We start from the raw sequence: 20088 nt of genomic DNA, 5'->3' as shown, positions 1-20088 counted from the left end.
CTGAAAAAAGGTCTGTGGTTAACACAAGCTGAAGAGACTTTCACATTTCTTTCTACAACATGAAAAATACCCCAATGTGAACTTTAAAGCTTTCTTGTGTCTTAAAAAATAATGCTGCTAACAAAAAGCTAAATGCGACAACAGAACTTCATCATGCCGATTTGCGCAGAACACAGCTTTAAAGCCTCATTGTGGAGGCTATGTTAAATCATGCATCTGTGTAGTTCATTTATAGCATAACGTTAGCTTTTTACTCCTGATGATCGCATTTAGGCTTCAAACATCCATTTGCGAAGATTATCTTGCTGAACAAAACATGTACAGTAACGTACAGTAATCCAAAATCCAATAGAAATGTACTGTAGCCCAGCCCTACCTTTCTACGTTTTGCTTAGATTCCTGTTGGATTGAGGGGTAGGGCGAAGTGTTCGGGCTACATGGCACAATCCTATGTATGCTAATGTCTTTTCAGCTAACTGGCCTGCTAGCATTACATTGTTATTGGTGATTTCAGCTTGACGGTCCAACATTTTAACGTATTTTCATGTCACGTTCCTCCTCTGTAATGGCATACGACTTCAGAAATGTAACTTAAGTCCACCAGCGAAGCTGCTGCACCTGTTACTGCTCCTCCAACATCAGAGCAGACTGGCAGGGTGGGAGCACAGGTTGCTATGATACGTTGTTATGTTTGATTTGATGATTTGTTTGTTTGATTGATAGTGTGAAACTGCAGCTGTGAACATACTGAAAGCATCCATGATTTTTACAGAAATATTGCAAATGTCATTGTGATAATATAGTTAGTGCTGTAGTTCAGCCTCTTTATGTAAACGCCTTTGATGACCACAAATTTTCATAGCAACCTAAATCAGAAGTGTTATCAGCGAGATATTTGAATTTTTCAGACTAGAAGGAATTTTTTCCCCTTAAAAATACATAGATTTTTAAATGTAATGTGCTAATGTTTTGAGAAATTCAAATTAAGTTACAGTCACTTTCAATATATCAGGTTCTCTGCAGAAATCCCTGAAATCTGTGGCCATAATACAAACTGCAAAGCTGGGTCAAGTGAGGAATTTTCATTTTTCTGGTAAATAGGTTGAACCGACTCTGAAAGATCTTTTGTGTCACTGACACTGTGTGTCCTTGTCCTATGTAGCATTTTTAACCATGACCAAAGTCTTTCTTTAACCTCAAAAGAGTAGTTTCTTAATCTTTTATTCAACATTTCTAGCTCCGTGGAAACAAATATTACAAGAATAACCAAGTTTAAAATGTCAGCAGGGAACATTTGGAAATACATTCAGTGTAAATGAGTCCTTTGATGTGGTGAGGAAAAGCGTGATGCATGTCGCATTATGTTTATCGAGCATATATTTTGCAGAATACTTAACATATGGCAATAATTAATATGGAGGAGATAAAGTTGTGTTTTCGGAGAAGGATGAAGCTGCAAAGTCACAGCCGTCTCTCTCATTATTCAGCTCTTGCTTACTGTAATGTTACTACACTATTAAAATAAATGAGCACCACTCAAGTCATGCTGTTTATGGGCTTTCATTAACAGCTTTTACTTCCATGGCTTCTGATGAGAAATTACAGAAAGAAAAAAACTATCTGTCATATCCATGTCGTCTCGCAGTGGGGAAATTGTTTATTATTGCCCCATTTTGTCTGATTGATGTAGACCGTGTTGGGCAAAATTTTTACTGTACATATAGGTTTTTATTTCATATTGAAGTGGATCGTATTTGCAACAGCAAAAAAATCATGTGCATCATATAGATGTGATATATAATACGCCTGCAGAGTGGAGAATCTGGCATCCTACCGCTGGCAGCCAAGTCCTGCAAGTGCCAATTTTTGTCTTGAAAGAAATAACTCTTCAAGAAGAGCATTTGTGTTGCCAAAAAATTGTAATTTGCGGCTTCAATGGAGTGTTAAAATGTAATGACCCGAGGTGGAGCAGTGTGGAGGGGAAAAAAAGACTTGGGAATTAGCTTGCATCAAAGGAGTCTTTGTGAGCTCCTTCACCCCTCCCTACCTCACTAACACACAATAAATATAAACAATGATTGTTTGAAATTATGTTTCCGTGCACAGAGAAACGGGGTTCTTCAAGGCAAGCTCTCTGTAGACACATACACACAGCAGGCTCACGTTTGGATAAAATAGACTGTATCTGGAGTAGGGTTGCAGCAATATACCGGTTTCACCATAGCATGTACATTGACGATTATCATACAGTGTACGTTTGCTTTTCGCTGGTATTGAAAAAAATGCCACCGGTCTGAGAATCTCATCTGCACATGTCCATCTCCTTTCCTTTGCAACTTCGTGTTAGATTCGTCAGCTTGCAAAACACACACACAGGCAGCGGCAGAGAAAATGACAAAGAGAAGCGAGGCTGACATCCTTGATCCCCAGCTTAAAAAAAAATATTTTTTTAAATCAACCATGTGGAATCACTTTGGATATCCCCCAAACAAACAAGGCGTCCTTAACAATGGATTTCCAGTTTAAAAAAAAAAAAAAAAAGTGGAGGCACAGTAGCTGCTTAAGGAACAAACACATCAAAAATGTTCACACATATCAGGGATAACCATCCCTCCAGGCAGATCAAGATATATGTCCCTGATTTGAACTTTAATCTTTAATGAAAAAATAATATAAAATTTAGAAAGCTGACCATAAAATCTGCCATTGAATTTATTTTTTTTCACTGTATTAAATGTGATGTTGTACTCAAATTTATTAGATCCACATTGCACAGTGTAGTTTGTATTGAATTTATAAAATTGCTTAAGTCTTACAGACTCTAAGAGGCTTTAACTGATAGTAATCATAGGACAAAATTTTAAAAGCCCAGCGCTAATGTTTTTCTTTTCCATTGATACTTTCATACTTTCTTGGTTACTTGCTGTTTTTCAGCCAGTTTTATGTTTGGCATTATGCTTCTGTTTAATTCTTTAGTGACCATGTAGCTCTGCAAAGACACTCCCTGATCCAACCAACTGTCACACAGTCATTTGCAATGGCAATAAAGTTAGGCCCCACATCCAAACAAGCTTTTTCCTTTTTTTTGTTTTTATTCAGGGTCATTGTAATTCATAATAGTAACGATAATAATTGTGTAATAACATGAAACCGTGATATTCTCTGAGACGGATGTCGTATCGTAAAAATCTCTTACTGTTGCAGCCCTACTCTTGAGACGCCTCCACTCTGCCCTGCCCTTGTGTCCTTTTACTGTGAACTCTGTTGTGCTCATCGCAACTATAGTCAGGAGGGTTTGTTCTATAGCAAGCAACACGCTCACTTGACTTCTCCCACTGGAACTGGAGGAAAACCAATATAACATTCGAGTGCAAATGGCAAACTCTCACTGCAGGAAATGTAAACTGCAGGGCGCTGCCTCCTCTCTGCTGCGATGCTGAAGTGAGCACTGAACTCTCAACCCCCAATCATGGCGCCCTCCCCAGCCTCTTCACTCTCTCTGTCTCTCATTTTTTTTTACCCTTTCTCAGCGCACTCTGCAGCAACTTTTGGGTAAACAGTGGGTCAGGTAAAAAAGGGGGTTAGCTTGTTTGTATTCCTCCTTAAAGCTCCTGAGAAGAGCCGGTTTGCCTCTGCTTGCTCGCTGCTGTGGCTCGCTTTGGAGAAAGTTCCCCTTCTGGTGCCAGCATGACTGTAGCCTCACAGCAAAGTGTTCATAAGTGCCTTTATACTGCAATGGATAGCAAGAATATCCTGGGAAAAAAAGCAGTGTGTGTGAATGTGTCTGTGAGTGGGGTCAGAGTGATTTCCTCCTCCCTTACGCTTCAAACGCATTACAGACGCTGTCTTTCTCTGTCAGTAGCTGCCAAAGAAAAGTCTTCCCAATTTTGAAATGACAAGTGCCAGCGGTTACGCAGCATCCCGGAGATCTGTTGCCTGACATTAATGCCTTTTATGCGGGGCTTAAAGTGCACTCCACAGCCCTCTCATCCTCACGGTGCTGGAAGCAGGGCTGAACAGGTAACTTTCGGGATGAAAATGCGAGCCAGTTCAGATAATCGGCCAGCTTTAAAGTAAACAGAGTTCTCTGGCAAGCTCAAATTTAGCACTCTACTTTCTGTCAGGTGTTTCTGGATTCCTACCCAGCTGCAGATTATATTCACTGCAATGTGTTGTATTTAGTGACTCATTTCATCACATTCATTTATGGAAAATTATGTACAAGAATCTCATGTTATATTCCCAATTCATGCACAGACACCATTTTAAATGATTCTGCAACATGTTTTTGAACGAACGCACAAGGTTACAGTTACTGGTAAATGTACAGGAAGGGCTGGGCTATATGGCTCGAAAATAATACTACGATAGTTTTATATATACATGATGTAAATCTCCATATTTTGAAATCTCTAATGGAAACTACTAAAATTCAAAATTATTATATGAACTATAGTTAGATAAGCGTAAATTAAGTAGCTGATACCATATAATAGAGATAAGTAAACTACTGTTATAATAAAGTTTAATAAAGTGCTGTTATAATGAAGTTATGGTAGATAAAGTACTGTCACAGTGACGTTTAATAGTTTTGTTAGAAGTAAATAAATCAAGTGGAACCCATGCTGCTTTTATTTTGAAGGACGCAGCTCTTCTCAGGCCGAAAGTTTTTTTTTTTTTTTTTTTTCGTGAACTCGAAGCTTTTGTTCAAAAGATGGATGTTGACGTCAACAGTTACTCTGTAACCAGCAGATGTAATCACACCACTAGTGCTTTCAATGCATTTATGTTCCACCCTTAAAAGAAGTAATATGCGTGGTCCTGGTAATCGGGTCCTGCTTGAGAGGTAATTATCATGCTTGCTTCTAATCCTTAGCTTAAAGTACTTTTTAAATACAGTTCTTCAAGTGTTTTGACCTTTGGCAGATGGATGGAGTTTGACTCATCATACTTGCAACTTCTGGTTGTTATATAAGATAAAACAATCAAGAAGCACACTACATGGCCAAAGTGCATTACGTCAATATCCAAGCAAAGACATTAAAGGGCCCCTATTGACTTCCACCGCCTCTTCTTTCCCACTCATTTTGCATTGTGCATGTACTCTGAAACAAATTAATCACAGAAACAAATTCATTAAGTGAACCACTTCATGTAAGCATAATACAGAAAATCCAACTTTGAGTTAATAAGGGCCTTGAATAAACGTATTATCTCAGGGTCATTCTGCGAGATTGGCACTGAATAATAGGTAATAATGCAGACGCCGCCTTAGGGCCAGTTTGAAATGTGCTTTAATGGTGCAAACAGGAAATGACTCCAAACCACAACTTCACTGAAATGGGCAACGTTTTGATCTGACTTGATCTTCTTTTATGGTGGTTTGGAGTCGTGTGCAGGTTACTACTGCAGCACATTCTGAACTGAACACTTTCATCTATGCTGATTTCCAATAGTCTAGAACCTACATGATGTAAATTTAACTTCTAATGCACACAGTATTAGCAAATTAAATTGACATCAGTTAAATAATCACAGCCTTTGGACTCCTAAGTGTTTGTGTACATCTAATTTAAAACCGTCTGCTGCAATAACAGCCTCCACTCAACTGGGAAAGATTAGCGAGGCCTGGATCACAGTTGGACTTCCAGTTCATGACAAAGGTGGCGGATGAGGTTGAGGTCAGAGAATATACAACATGATGTCATCCTTACTCGTCATATTTTGACGCGTCTAATCCTTTTGCATTATGTCTGGACGCAGAGGAGGTCAGTGGTGAGTCATAGGACGACTCTCATGACTAAGAAGAAGTAGACAGTTAGGTTTAGGCAACAAAACTACTTGGTTAGGTTTAGGAAAAGATTGTGGTTGACGTCAGTCATGTGACTAAGAAAGGATCAGCTGTTAGGTCCCAGCAACAGAAATCCTTGGCTGGGGTTAGGAAAAGATCGTGGTTAATGTTAATCACATGAGTCAACTGCAGTTACTAAGGTGGATTAAGGGGATCTTGAGAGGGGACTCTCATGAAGGGGTTGACTATGAGGTTTTGGCAACAAAACTATTTGGTTGGGGTTAGGAAAAATCGTGGTTTACACTAGTCATGTGAGTCAACTGAAGCGACAAAGTAGGGGACACTAGTTGACTCACTCATGTGACTAATGATTTATGACTAAATAACAAAATGTTAACTTTAAGTGTTACACGGGACACAAACACTGGCCTCCTTGGTCAAAGTCCTGTGTTTTTTGGACCTCCCTCCCATCCCATCCTAAGCTGATTTTTGTGCTCTTTTTACTACCTATGTTGTTCTGAATGTGTATTTATGTAATAATTAACCTTGGAGTTGGCTGGCAGCTCATTATGTTTCACACAGACTGTCCAAGCAGCGTATTGATGCTGAGAAAGTGAGACCAGGCTTGAATCTGTGCAGGCAACAGTCTTTCAAATCAAACTTGAGATATTCTTTATGGACTTGGATATACACACATGGGGCGTTGTCATTTCAAAACAACAAAGGGCCTTTTTCAGTTGTTTTGCATTTAAATTGGAGGCACACTATTGCATTAGAACATATTTTTTTTTTTACTGTAGCATAAAGATTCCTCTAAGGTGGAACTAATAAAAACAAGAACAAACTTGAGAAAACAGCTCCAGATCAGAAGTACACAGAAGTCTGTGGACTAGCTATGAGCCGTATAGTGGAGAGTACATACACAAAGTATTTGACCTGGGCTTGTCCTCCACTCACGCTGGGATTCAAAAGTCCTGCTACCAGCTGGGCACTACAGCCCTGAGCCATGTCGGCTTTGGTTTTACTGCTGTTGTTGAGATTTTGTTGATGTTCAGTCATGAAGCAGTGGAATTACTCGGACTGTGGGAAGTGATCATCAGTTCCCTGGCTGTCATAGCAACAATGCTGATTTGCTGTCTCGATGCTTGTGAGTGACCTGTCATCTTTCAACTTCACTCATTCAGTGGCCGCCCAGTTGAAGTGGTAATGGCCGAAAATGGAGGTCAGATCAGACAGGGTCATTATCCGCAAAGGCACATTAGATGATTATCTCTGCAGCTGTTCTTTATGGGTCACTGTAGACTGCTGTTAAAGCTGTCAGTCAGAGAGGAATAAGTCAGCTCCTCCCCGCAGTTCGGGCTCATCTACAATGTGGACACCCACACACTAGTAAATGTCATCGCACTGTCTGAATGCAAAAACACGAACTAAAAAACAAAAAACCCATCAGTAAACCCTCCATGACAATGGTGCCCACTCTTTTGTATGCATGCAAGGCATTATGATTAATAATAAACAATTTTAGTGTTGAATGCCATCTCCCTGTTCATTTAAATTTCACATAATGGCAGGGGGCGATTCAGAGTCCGGGCAAGGTCAGACGAGAAGAGTCAAAAGAAACTATAGGGAGTGCATAATCACTGGCAAGGCACTGTATCTGTTTCTACAACTTCATCAGCCCAGCCACTAATTAAGACTAATTAGTCGGCACTGGGGAAACAGGCAGGCTCAAAAAACTTAATTAATGTGAGGACCCATGATGTCTGGGCATAACAACTTCCTCAGCACCTGCTTAGCATGAGACAGCACATTAACCTACCGCTGCCTGTGGATCTCCAGACAGTCCGCAAACATCCAGCCGAATCTTTAACACTGATGCAACCTTTGATTAGCCATGCAATCTGAGCTGGTCATGCCATGGCCAAATTGATCCGTTGATAAATGGCCTTGCTCCATCCATAGCAATAACCTCAGCCATTATGAGCATGTAGCCTGAAGCCGCATATTTCACGGGTTATTAAAGTAACCTTTTTAGTGATTTTGTTGCAATTAGTGTATCAAAAATCATTTGCTTTGCTGCATTTTTCTCTCCTTTTTCATCTTTTTGTCAGCAGCATGATAAATAATATTTTCATTTTCAGAGAATGGAGATTTCTGTTAAAACTCTGTGTCCTTATTCAAAATTATAAGGCAGCACATCTCAAGTCTTCAAGTCAAGGAGGACAAATTACTACTACCCGCTACCTTTTCAATTTTTTGGGAATAAGCTCACTGGATTTTGGGTGTAGCACTCCACTGAGAATCTCATTATTGAAGTGCAACCTCTTTTTCTGAACAATGTGTGTGTCTTTTTTGTACCCAAACACATTATTTGATTATTTATTGTGTGTTTATGTGCAGATTCTGATGGAGGCCAGAAGAAGAGAGACTGTAACAAACCTAAAAAAGATGTTGGATGGACAAACCAGTGCTGCAATGGAAAACTATTGACAGACTGTAAGGACACATAACGACAAAGGTATGAGTTAACAACATTTTTGGTAGCCTTGCTAGATTGTCTGCTTGTGCTGCGGGTCATTCCTTCGCCATCCTAAAGATTTGTGTCCAGCATGTACCGTGTCAGTCTGTTGAATGTGCTCACGAACCTTTAATGTGTCTCAACTTTGTTCAGCAATGAACAGTCAAGGGCCAATTACATCGGACTCAGCCAAGGATAATGATGCATTCATGTGCTCCTCAGATGGGTATTCCTTTGATTTTGGTGGTCATGAGCTTTAAGTTGTAACATGAAAACAACATGAATCCTACAAAGTAGATATGTTGTGTTTTATTGCTCAGAGCAACACACTGAAAAACAAAGAGCAAAGGAATCAAGTGAGCCATGGAACAGGATCATTTTTCAGATTATGTTGACACAGCATAACTGCAGCACAAAGCTGCGGAGGTAACTGGGACTTCTGCTACTTGAACGACAGCGTGTTGTTTCTTTTCTTAAACATCATTTTGTCTTACATAGCCTACCTAAATTGTAAATGGACCTGCACTTGTGTAGCACATTCATATTAAGCCATTCACACACCATTGGCAGAGGCTACCAGAGATGATCCCACCTGCTACTCAGTTCAACATTCGTATGCCTTCACACACCGATCAGCCATTGGGAGCAATTTGGGTTCAGTATCTTGCCCAAGGATACTTCGACTGGAACAGCCGCAGACTGAACGCAAATCTTCTGATTAGTTGATAACCCTGTCTACCTCCTGAGCTGCAACCACCCTGCAGCTACATACAAGTGGGATGCTGAATCAATGCATTCAAATTAATATTGAATCTTTGTTACTGTAAACTTGCACTTGATAACTAGTCATGCATTGAAGACAAGTTGTGCTGGATGGGCAGCAATAGCTGTCCAACGTGTATGTTGTGTGCTAGAGTGTCACAGAAATTGACACCATATTTTGCAGAAAGTACCAAACTCAAAAGGTTAGATATTGTTAAGTGAATTGATCGGCCCGTCACTACTGTATGTGAACAAGCGCGTACTATAACTGTCCTCAAAAAGTTTGAGAAAGCAATAGAGCGGAGAAACCAAATTAATGCTGTTAATCAATCTGCAGAATTTCTGTATTCTGTCATTACGATTTAGTTTTGACAAAATGTGATTGAAACTGCACAAATTGAAAAAAGATGATTGGAAGAAAACAACTAAAGCCAGTCTTATTTCTACATTATCAATTACGCACGTGCAAACATAACTTGTTAAATGAATTTTGAAAAACTAATCATTTTTAATAATCACCCCGCAGGTCTAAGCAGAAAGTCTAGTCTCAGTTGTTTTTCTGTTAAATACTTTTAATGATCAAAGTTCTGTCACTTTTTGGAAAGGCCATTTAACCTTCAATCAGTCATAAAACTCCCTGTCACCTTCTCTCAAACGGTAAGATGTGGGGTCCTGCCGGTGTGCAGCGAGGGGAAAGGCGAACCTCTTGGTGAGTTGAGTGATGCAGAGGGAGCCAAGGTCAAGGAGAGGAGTGAGAATTGACAGCATTGATGTTCCTCCTACTGTGTTATCTGGGCCTGACAGACTGCCGAGTCACAGGGAGGCAGCCCTCCTTTTAGCTCATTTAGGAAGATATTACGCCAAACCATGTCGAGAGGGCACCTGCTGAGCCAACCTTCCTCTGACACCAACAGGAAGGAAAAAACGCTCTGAGACCACGAGCCCTGAGAGCATTATACTCTGATACAGTATCAGCGATTAGGGGATCTAATATACCCCTGTCCAATATGTCTTAATAGAAAATGTAACATTAGGGAATTGAAAATGGATCACAACAATAACTAGGTCTGATCAGTCATGACTCTGAATACAGCACTAATGTTTGCATACATTAAATACCAGAGGGCGCAATTAATGTGCTCCATTAGCATTGGAAATCATGAGCGCTCTCACCTGCTGACTGAAAAGCTTATTGTTTTAAAGGGATACTTCAACCCCTGTCCCCCTCGGTTACTCATCCTGCATTATAATGAATTTGTTAAGAAATTGCATGCCTCCATGGAGAACAAATAATCCAAAAACTGAGAAATTCTTGATGAATTTAAGTTATAGGGGTTCAAGTTAAACTACAGCAAAACCATATAGAAAAAAATGTTTTTAATCTCACACACAACTTGTGCAGTGTAATCCAAGTGTAATTTATTGAGTATTGTGCTCAGTACTTCCAAAACTGATAGCCCTTTCCGACGGGAAACTGAATGAAAAATCAAACTTAATTGCGCTTTTTTTCAAAGCCCGACTCTATTGTTAAAAACAGTAATTCACCTCGCTGAACACAGGAGTGGCTGGTCCACTGCTGTCTTAATCAGTTAGTTTGTGTTATTGTGTGAGTTTGGTATTTTAAAGGGTTTGTTTGATACAGCCAAGTCACACAATAACACAAACAAACAGGCTGATTGAGGCAGCGGGAGACTAGCAACCCCTGTGTTCAGCGAGGTAAAATTATTGTTTTTGTCAATGGAGTCTGGCTTTGAAGAGAGTATAGATGAGTTTTACTTTCAGTTTAGTTCTCTGATTTTAAAAAAAATGGGTTGTCTGTTTGGGAAGTACTGGGCATACGACTAAATAAATGAAACTTAATCAGGCGCCCCATGAATGAAGGCAGTGTCCTTGCCGCAGCAGCCTTGAGTTTAAGTTGGATCCTGCTCGAGGCCCTTTGCTGCATGTCGTCCCCTCTCTCTCCCCCTTTCACGCTATTAATCTGTCCTATCCAATAAAGGCTAAAATGCCAAAAAACAATCTTTAATGTAGTTTTGTAGTCTCAATTCATCTAGAATTTTCTCATTTTTTGGATTCATCATTTGCTGTAGAGGCATGCAAGAAAAACAAAGTTTCCTTTATGAAATCAGTGTGTTATGAGGTCAGTAATTGATAGACACGTGGCCATTTGGAGGTTAAGTATTCCTTTAAGGGACTATTTTTTGATATTGGAAATATGTTTAATAAGCAGTTAGCTTATCAAAGCGGACTGGAAACAGGTGAAAACAGCTAGCCTGGTTCTGTTCGCAGGTAAAAAAAAAAACAAAAAAAAACAGCTGGTCTAACTGCACCTCTGGAGCTCACTAACCAACATGTTATTTGTTTAATTCATTCCAAGTATTTTTATGTAAAAAATCACCATTATGTCAATCAAGTAGATGTATTTCCTTCTTCTGTCCTTTATGCTAAGCTAAGCTAATCACCTCCTGGCTGTAGCTTCACATTTAATGAGTGTGTGGTCTCAATCATCTCATCTAACTATTTCTGAATAAGCATATTTCCAGTCTGCCAAATTCCTTTAACAAACTCTGATCAGTTATGACCCAAAAAGGCACTCAATTTTATTAGCATACATCGAGTGCCAGAGGGTGCAATTAAAACCATCCATTACTGTTGTGAACAGTGAGAGGTCTCAGTCGCTGGATGAAAAGCCAAAATTCTCAAAAAATGCACTTGTCCTTCACCAGAAGTCTAAAATTAGTTGGGTTTTTCTTTTCAGAAACTGGACCTTATTTCCCCAGCCACATCATGGCTCATTATCTTTGAGGTCATTCTCATTTTTTGCACAAAATCCTATGAGAAAAAGTATTTTAAAGTTTCAGTGTGTAGGATGTGGTTGGATGGCGTATAGTATAATGAGTATGTTTTTCGTTAATGTAAAGTAAGCTTTTATTACCTTAGAATGAGCTGGACATAGGGAGCCGGTCCTTGTCCAGAGTCTGCCATGTTGCTACAGAAGCCCAGAATGGAAAAACCAAAAACTGGTTCCAGGCCCTTTCATGTTTCCATGTCAATCACCATAGTAACCTTCAATTTCAGTGTTTTAATGGTTTTAAATGCCTGGCTTGTTTGTTTTGACAAGCACAAAAATAAATCAGCTCCTGGTAAAAGCCTCCTGAATGCCTGGATCTTAAGTTATCAGAGAAAAAAACATAGCTCACGTAACCTGGTGCTGGGCACATGGCCTCTCTGTGATGTATCAAACAACATCGGAAAAACAGATTTTGACTGTGAAACTGCTTTATTTAGTGTTTTTGATGGTTTAAATCACCTGGTCCTTATGTTTTTGAGAGGCTGAGACCTCTGAGGATCATTTGGTTTCTGATAAACACTGAATGAATTTCAACTGGAAGTTTTAGCTGGTTGCAATTTGCAGTCCTCACCACTAGATGCCACTAAATACCCCTAAATCTTGCACAGTGTTCTTGAAAGATTAAGAAGGCTGAAAGTTGAAAACAAAGTTTGTGTGCATTTTACAACCGAGGAGGAACAGATAAGGAATTTTGTGCAGTCACAGTTTGTATTGAGCTTGTGAACCCTTTATCATACCGCAGCGTGAGCTGACTGCATTACAACACCACTATCACAGTGAAATACTGAAAGCTTGTGTATTCTCTTTCCATGTTGAACATCCGTAGTTGAAAAAACAAAAACCTGACTCTTCAATATGCTGTGTTGTTTAATGTCAGTTTCACCACTAAATAGTCCTCAGGCAGCTTGTGACTGCTGTGTTTGCACTGTATATATAACCTGCTTTGTGAAGCGGATGGAGTGCGCAACTGGTAGGAGTGTAGCTGTCAGACCCGGAGCTGAGGATGATGGGATGTGATGACCTGGTACGAGGAAGGGGCGAAACCGTGAGCTTGCAGGGTTTGACGCTGGGGATCATGTCTGGCCCTGGAGCAGGAGAAACAGGGGCGCTGAGGTGGAGAGGTTAGTGTTATTAGACAGCATTAGATGCAATGTGGCACACTTCAGTTTCATGTTGAACACAGCAGAGGGCAGTGGGGACCTCGCAGGAGAACAGGCGTCGGCCCGTGATTGACAAGGCTGCAAGCTTTAGTAAACATCGGCTGCTTGGAAATGAGGGCAAAAACATGGAAGGGTGGCAAAGATAGGTGAGAGCCAGAGGTCAAATGTGCTCAGTGGAATGCCAAGGAAGGGCAGACTGCTTGTCTCAGACTTAATTAAGACCCACAGGATCATGGTGATTATAGCAATTTACAAGCCTGAGCAATGAGATGAGCCCAATGATGATAGGAACGCAACAGTGACATGCAAGTTCCCCCTCTACTGTATGTCAACTTGTTGCCCGTGTCTAAGCCCTGATATCCCATAAAATGAATTCATGCTCATTTTGCAAATTGCTGCGATATCCTGGCGGCCTATTTTGTTCCATTCCTCTCACAGCGCGCGTGGCAGCAGGTGACAGGTTTAAATAGGATTTGCATCTGAAACCAGCAGGAATGTGAGCATAATTCGTGCAGGGAAGAGGGCATGGAGATTGTAATATAAGAGAGGGGGGAAATGGAAGACACTGCGTTTGACCTTGAGCAGAGCCGAGAAGAGAAATACGGCCAGCAAGATTGAACGGGAGATTTAAAAAGATAAAAGCGAGGAGATTAAAGAGGACACACAATAATGCTGCCTTCTAAACAGTAGCTTTATGAAGACACTGGGATTTTAAAAAATATATACATTATGCACACCCAATGAGTCAATACTAGACATTTAATGTTGATCAAGGCCTCTGGCAAATGTTTACAAATCCCCTTCACTTAAAAATGTGTTTTGTTTTGTTTTTTTGTCAATAGCCATGGTCAAAGGACATTTTCAGGTTGTCTCTCCGTGCCTACATCCCTACATCCGTCCATCCCATTCTTATGAACTCATATCAAGAACGCCCTTGAGGGAATTTATATAAATTTGGCAAAAAACTCCACTTGAACTTAAAGAATGAAATTTTGGGATTTTAGTGGTCAAAAGTCAAGGTCACCATGACCTTGCATCCTTCTCACTCTCATGAACAAGATATTTTGAACACCTTGAGGGAATTCATATTTGGCATGAATGTCCATTTGGACGTAAAAATGAACTGATTTGATTTTGATAATTGCAGGTCAAATAAAGGTTAGCGTGACCTCGTAATACCCCCAAAACACCTTAAAGAAACTTTTTTTTTTAATTTGGCACAAACATTCACTTTGAGTCAGGGATGAACTCAATAGATTTTGGTGGTCATAGGTCAAAGGTCAGGGTCTCTGTGACCATGCATCTGTCTCATGTTCATGAAAGCTATATCTCAAAAATACCTTGAGGGAATCTCCTTGAATTTGGCACAAACGTCCACCTTCAAGTCAAGGATGAACTACTAAGATTTTGATGGCCACAAATCAAAAGTCAAGGTCACTGTGACCTTGCATCCAGCTTATTCTTGTGAATGTGATGCTTCAGGAACTCTCGGAGAAAACTCTGCAAATTTGGCAAAACATCCACTTGGAATCAAAGATGAACTGATTAGATTTTGGTGGTTGAAGGTCGCTGTAACCTCACAAAACATGATTTTGGCCATAAATCAAGAATTCGTATGCTGATTACAACAAAATTTCACACCAATGTCTAATTGGATATAATGATGTGATGACAACTTATATCAAAGGTCGACTTCACCGTGACATCATAATGTTCTGCAAAAAGCTTTGTTCTGGCCATCAGTCAGCACCATATCTCAGGAACAGAAGGGGAGACATTTGGTCAGTCATCTTATCTAAATCTGGGTCTGACTGAGGCTCAGACGGGTATATCTGGATCTCTTCGATGTTTCCTCTAACGTTAACCATCTTCATGCACAGTGCTTATTCATCAGACAACATTGAGTAAGCAGTTGTGGTGGGCTGGGCCAGATCCAAAATGTATCAATGAGGGGGAAAGAGTAGGTGTTATTGAAGCCCTTTTTCAGAGCTGTTATTTTACTTTTTGTGTGGGAAAACTTTAACAATATATTAATCATACTGGAGTAAATCCTGTCTGGAGGGGAACTTTAAATAAGACGTTTTAATTATGTGTAAGGCATAATTCTTTGAGTGATATGTACAAATACCTCTACAATTATGTTTTACGACTAGTCACATTAAGCCCGACTATTTAATTAGTAACTGAGATTGAAACTAGCCATTACCAAATTGTAAATCAAGCAAACAGACAATTTAAAATTTCAAGGATCGCATTAAATGATGTTTCCTCTCTCCAGCACAAATGCAAACTGACTCACTGAGAGAGAAACACTGCTAAATTATGTATGGCTTAAAATGTTCAATAAGATTGTTGAATATTTGAGTGTAATTTCAAAGCTATTTTTGTCACAAGTCTGCGCAGAGGAAGTATTTGAGTGATATTGCCTCATTCTGCCTGTTACCATAGGACATGTAATTATTACACCGCAGGAACAAATACTTTGTGACTGCAGCTTCTGGGAGCTGATGTTTCAGCTTCTGCATGATTTACATGATGAAGAGTTTTGGTGGCTCTGGGTTTGATGGGGCAAAAAAAAGGGCCTCAGCTTATGTGCAGAAGTAGAGCGAAGGTTAAAAACCAAAATTGGTGTTGGTAATCTTGGGCATCCACCTTGAAAGTGTGGAGATTGTACAGATCCTCTGTGGTGCCAGGTTAAAGATGTGTGTGAAGCATCCTTGGTGGAGAAATTGTAGCCTCTTTGCAGCAACATCAATATTTGAAGCATTCTCCTCTGTCATGGTTACATTCTTTGAGTCTTGACAGACATTGATATAAACTGTAGCTTGATTGTTTGGCTGAGGTAATTCTTTTTGTTTTCTTTTTCCATGAGGCTAAGCCCTTCTGGTTTTACACTCAAATGTGTCGAGGTGCTGAGCGTTGCACATTTGGCATTTTTTCTGGTCACAGAGTATTGAAAAATGTCAACTTTGGGTAAAGTCCTGCGCCTGTCAATGCCACTTTTTACCCAGCAGTTCAGTCACAGTGGAAAAAGGGCTAGATAGAACCACTGGACATTTCGTTTTCTGTTAATTTATCTTTCCATACGCTGACAGTCAGTTTAATGTTTTGTTGGGTTTTTTTTAAAAGAAAGAAAAAAAAAGATGTGAAATACAAAAGGCCTTTTCTTTGTGTCTGGCACTCTTAACTCACATTTCCAATTGCTATCTTTTTAGACATAGTGTATTTTAATGTTTTGTAATGTAAGTATCTTGACTTTTAAACATCTTTTTCTGGCTTCTGCTGATAGACAGCCGGCCAGCCACGTTAACTTGTGGAAACTCTGCTGTTCTGCATTGTGCACCACCCAGGTCTGGTGGGAGCTCATGTTAGCTAGTTGACGGTGGCACTGAGTCAGCGATCAGCTGGTCACGCCACGGTGGGTCCGTCCTCTCGCCTTAAATGCTTCAGCCTTCACTTTATCCAGAGCAAGTACTCTACCCTGTGTCAACATTTCTACTTCTGCAGATATTGTCATAGCAACCAGATGCAACCACGGCATCCCGGCTCAGATTGCCTCCTATCGTTCTGTGTTTTGCATTTAAAAATGTGTCATCTTTGTAATTTAAAAAACAGACAATATACCTAACAATAGCCTAACAGCAAAGCTTACTTATATAGCACTAAAATCCAGCCCATTCTCATTCCGAAGTCTCAAAATACAGCTTTTGCAGTGCTTTCGGCACAAGAACTGGATGCCAAAAGCCAACTTTTCACGTCCGCATGATAGACCGCTGGACGGCGTTAGCTGAGAATGCAGCTGGACAGAACTGGTCGTGGTGTTATTAAAAGCCGGCAGAGGGCGGGATGGCCCCTGCAGTGCTAGACGCAACCTGTCGCACGCGTGCAACACTCAGGATGACATCAGGTTGCAATGCTGCCAGTGTTCTCTTCTCATCCGGTGCGTTGGTTGCCATGTAATCTTGTTGCCTAAACATTATCACTTACAGCGTAATCCCCCCCATGTGCTTGTGTTGACAGTACAGTAGCAGCATCCCAGAACATCAACAGCAGACGCAGATACCTATAGCGTGATATGTAGATGCAAAAGTCAATATGTAACGACTTGAGATGAAAACACTAAAATCAAAATAAATTAAGCTTTTTGCAGCCACATGTTACACTGTTGAGCTGCCTTTAATTACTGCTGGAGAAATTCCTTCACTGTGACAGGCAAAGCTCTCAGGCTAAAAAGTTTTGGAACCACTGCTCTAAAGGTCGACTGCAATGTGCTTATCAAAACAAAACAAACCTCTAACTGAAGCTTTTTTCACTCTTTTTCCTCCCTCGTCCTTCTACCTCTTTCTTCTCCATGACAGCACAGAGACAATGGTGCCTGTGTGTTGGTCAGGATCAGTGGTCAGCTCGTTAATGGGGTCTGTCAGATGGTCCCATTACAGACAGCATAAATTCTGCTCGGTGTCAACAGGCTGGTTTTTTATCCGCAGTCTCTTTTTAGCTTTCTAAAAAACAGCACTAATCAAGACCCAATGAAAAGTGTCGCAGGTTGTTTGACTGGGCTGTTTATCTGCGTTTCAAATGTTAAAACCCCAGAGAGGCTACAAAGTCAGTTCCAGTCATCCATTTCATTCAATCTCTCTTTAAATTTAAAAAGGCCCAATGGATGGCAGCAAAAAGTAATATTGGTTCACCTCATCAGTCACAAAAAGAAAGAAAAGAAAAACTTTTTTTTTTGTCACTTGCCAAATACTGTGCGCCATTTTAACAGTGTTTGTTTTTTCCTGTTTTTCTCACAGTTGGCGTAGGATGATTGATCGTACCTTCTTCCAAGGTCTGGCTGGGTTCCCTTTAGCTAAATACTGTATCATATTTTTACCCATTGTCTGCCTGTAGCTGGCAGGTGGAATCACTATATCTCATGGTGACTCCTCATGACACCTTCATCACTAAAACCGCCTCTGTCCTTGAACATTGATTGTACCACAGGCCTAATCTAAACACTATATAGTTCCTGCCAGAAAACCTTTCAGCCTATTAACGTTTTAGCCCTTTTTTTCCTCCTGGCTTTTGTGATCGTTTCATCTCCGACATTGTTTCTCTCCTACATTGCTCAGCCTGTCTTGTGAAGTGTTGGATATCAGCAGGATTAAGGTTGCAATTGCGTATGGAAACACTCCATCATGAGGCTTTACAGCACGGTTCTCAAAACGCAAATGATTCCCATATGGAGGCAGCGCCCGAGGGAAGTGCGGATCCACGTTAAGTACTGATGTTTAACAAAACACAACATAAAAATCACAGCAGCTACACGCCTTTAAAAGACCCCAATTCATGCATGATGGAGAAGCAAACAGTAAGTGATGGTGGAGAGGCTCCTCCAGAGGGAACGTGTCAGTAAATCAGTCACTTAAAAAACAAATAACATCAAACAAGTGCCAATAGCCTTGTCAGCAAAAGGGGCCATCATGAAGTAATTTTATATGCTCTGCCTTTATATCTTTCACCTCCTCAATAAATAAGATACCGGGGTCGGCATTAAATTTGAGAGGAATGCACCTGAGTAATAAAAACGGCTGAGTTATGAATCAAAATACATTCATACAAGAGGGGTCGCAAGAGAAATGAGCGAGCCGAAGGTGCAGACAGATTTAAAATTCACTGCCGCTGTGTAATGATAAAGCATGGGTACACTGTGGCAAAGCACAGGCTCGCTCTCCGTGTGCACACGCTCGGATCAAGTATTTGTCAGACCTTGTTTTGTGGGCGTTTTGACTTATTCTTCTTCTCCGTTATTTGGTCTTGCTCGACAACAGCCGTGTTCCCCATTTTACAATAGTGAAATTATGCTGAGCCCAGCAGGAAAGTAATGAAGGCACTGCAAACCAATAAGGAACTCAGAATGAGGGTGCTTACAAAATAACTATTTTAGGTTTCAAAGACCACGGCTGTGTGTGTGAGGAGTGTCTGAAAAGAAGGAAATTTAAGGGAAGGAACAGTGTTGAACAAGAGGAGGCATAAAACGAAACTGAGTGGAAGAAAAAAAGAGGAGGCGAGTGGGAGCAGAGCGAGAGTAAGATATAGGAAAGAAGAGAGGTTTTATTTTCTTTTGGGCAAATCGGTCTCAGAGTTACTTCCCCACTGGGAGTTGTGTTGCCCAAAAAGCTGCCTAAGAAACACAAACTAATTCCTCAGTCCAAGGCTAGTGGAACGGGTGATTTGTAAATGGTGCCCTTTACAAATCGATTTCACCCTGCTCTTTGTGTGTGTAGGATTTCGGGGAGTATATCAGCAGAAATTCTTATTGTTTATTAATCATATTTTCTTTAGTGTATAATACCTGAAAAAAAGAACAGGCGTGTTTTTGTTACTTAAGAGGTAGCTGCTTAAATCTCCTCATGGTGGACTCCACGGTCGTCATCCGCGGAGTCCACCATGTTGTGTTTTTAGCAGTTTTAACCTTGTCTGTTTGTGTTGGACTGGATTAGACCTCTGCAGATAATTAGGCTCCCGGTAAAAACCTCACTCAATGAAGTCAGGAGTTTAAGTTTGGCACATGGGAGAAATTTCAGCCAGTTTCAATATGGAATTATAGCCTGGAGTTTATGTTTGCCATAGGGGAGAAATAACAGTTATTTTGTATCTGCAGTTCTAACCGGAAGTTCGGGTTTGGCACACAGGATGAATTTCACCTTGTTTCGATTATGAATTTTAACCAGGAGTTCACATTTTCCCCACAGGAGACATTTAAGCTAGTTGCAATCTGGAATTCTAACTGGGAATATATGTTTTGCACAAAATTTCAGTGAGTTTCAGTTCCCACTGCCATAAAATCCTGCACACTGCGCCTTTAATTTAGACTTTTTCTCCCCTTCCATTGCCCATCCTCTCCCTCCCTTCTCTTTTGCCTTCCTTCACATAATTTAGAGATATGCCAGCGTCTGAGTGCATTAACTGGGTTGATGTCACTGCACCCGTAAACATACTTAGCACATTCAGTTAATATAGC

General features: G+C 40.4%; 1 long non-coding RNA gene across 1 annotated transcript in view; it reads left to right on the top strand.

Moving 5' to 3' along the window:
• The window catches only part of LOC148186295 (uncharacterized), a 107188-nt gene that overhangs the window by 43600 nt on the left and 43500 nt on the right, over nt 1-20088 (top strand). Inside the window, exon 3 of the long non-coding RNA XR_015774923.1 lies at nt 8192-8309. This is a non-coding gene — a long non-coding RNA (uncharacterized LOC148186295). The remainder of the gene's footprint in view (nt 1-8191; nt 8310-20088) is intronic.

This window comes from Plectropomus leopardus, chromosome 19, assembly GCF_026936395.1.
Source record: "Plectropomus leopardus strain MGB_pleo_1.0 chromosome 19, ASM2693639v1, whole genome shotgun sequence".
Taxonomy (NCBI): domain Eukaryota; kingdom Metazoa; phylum Chordata; class Actinopteri; order Perciformes; family Serranidae; genus Plectropomus; species Plectropomus leopardus.
This window is presented reverse-complemented; position numbering and strand designations above follow the sequence as displayed.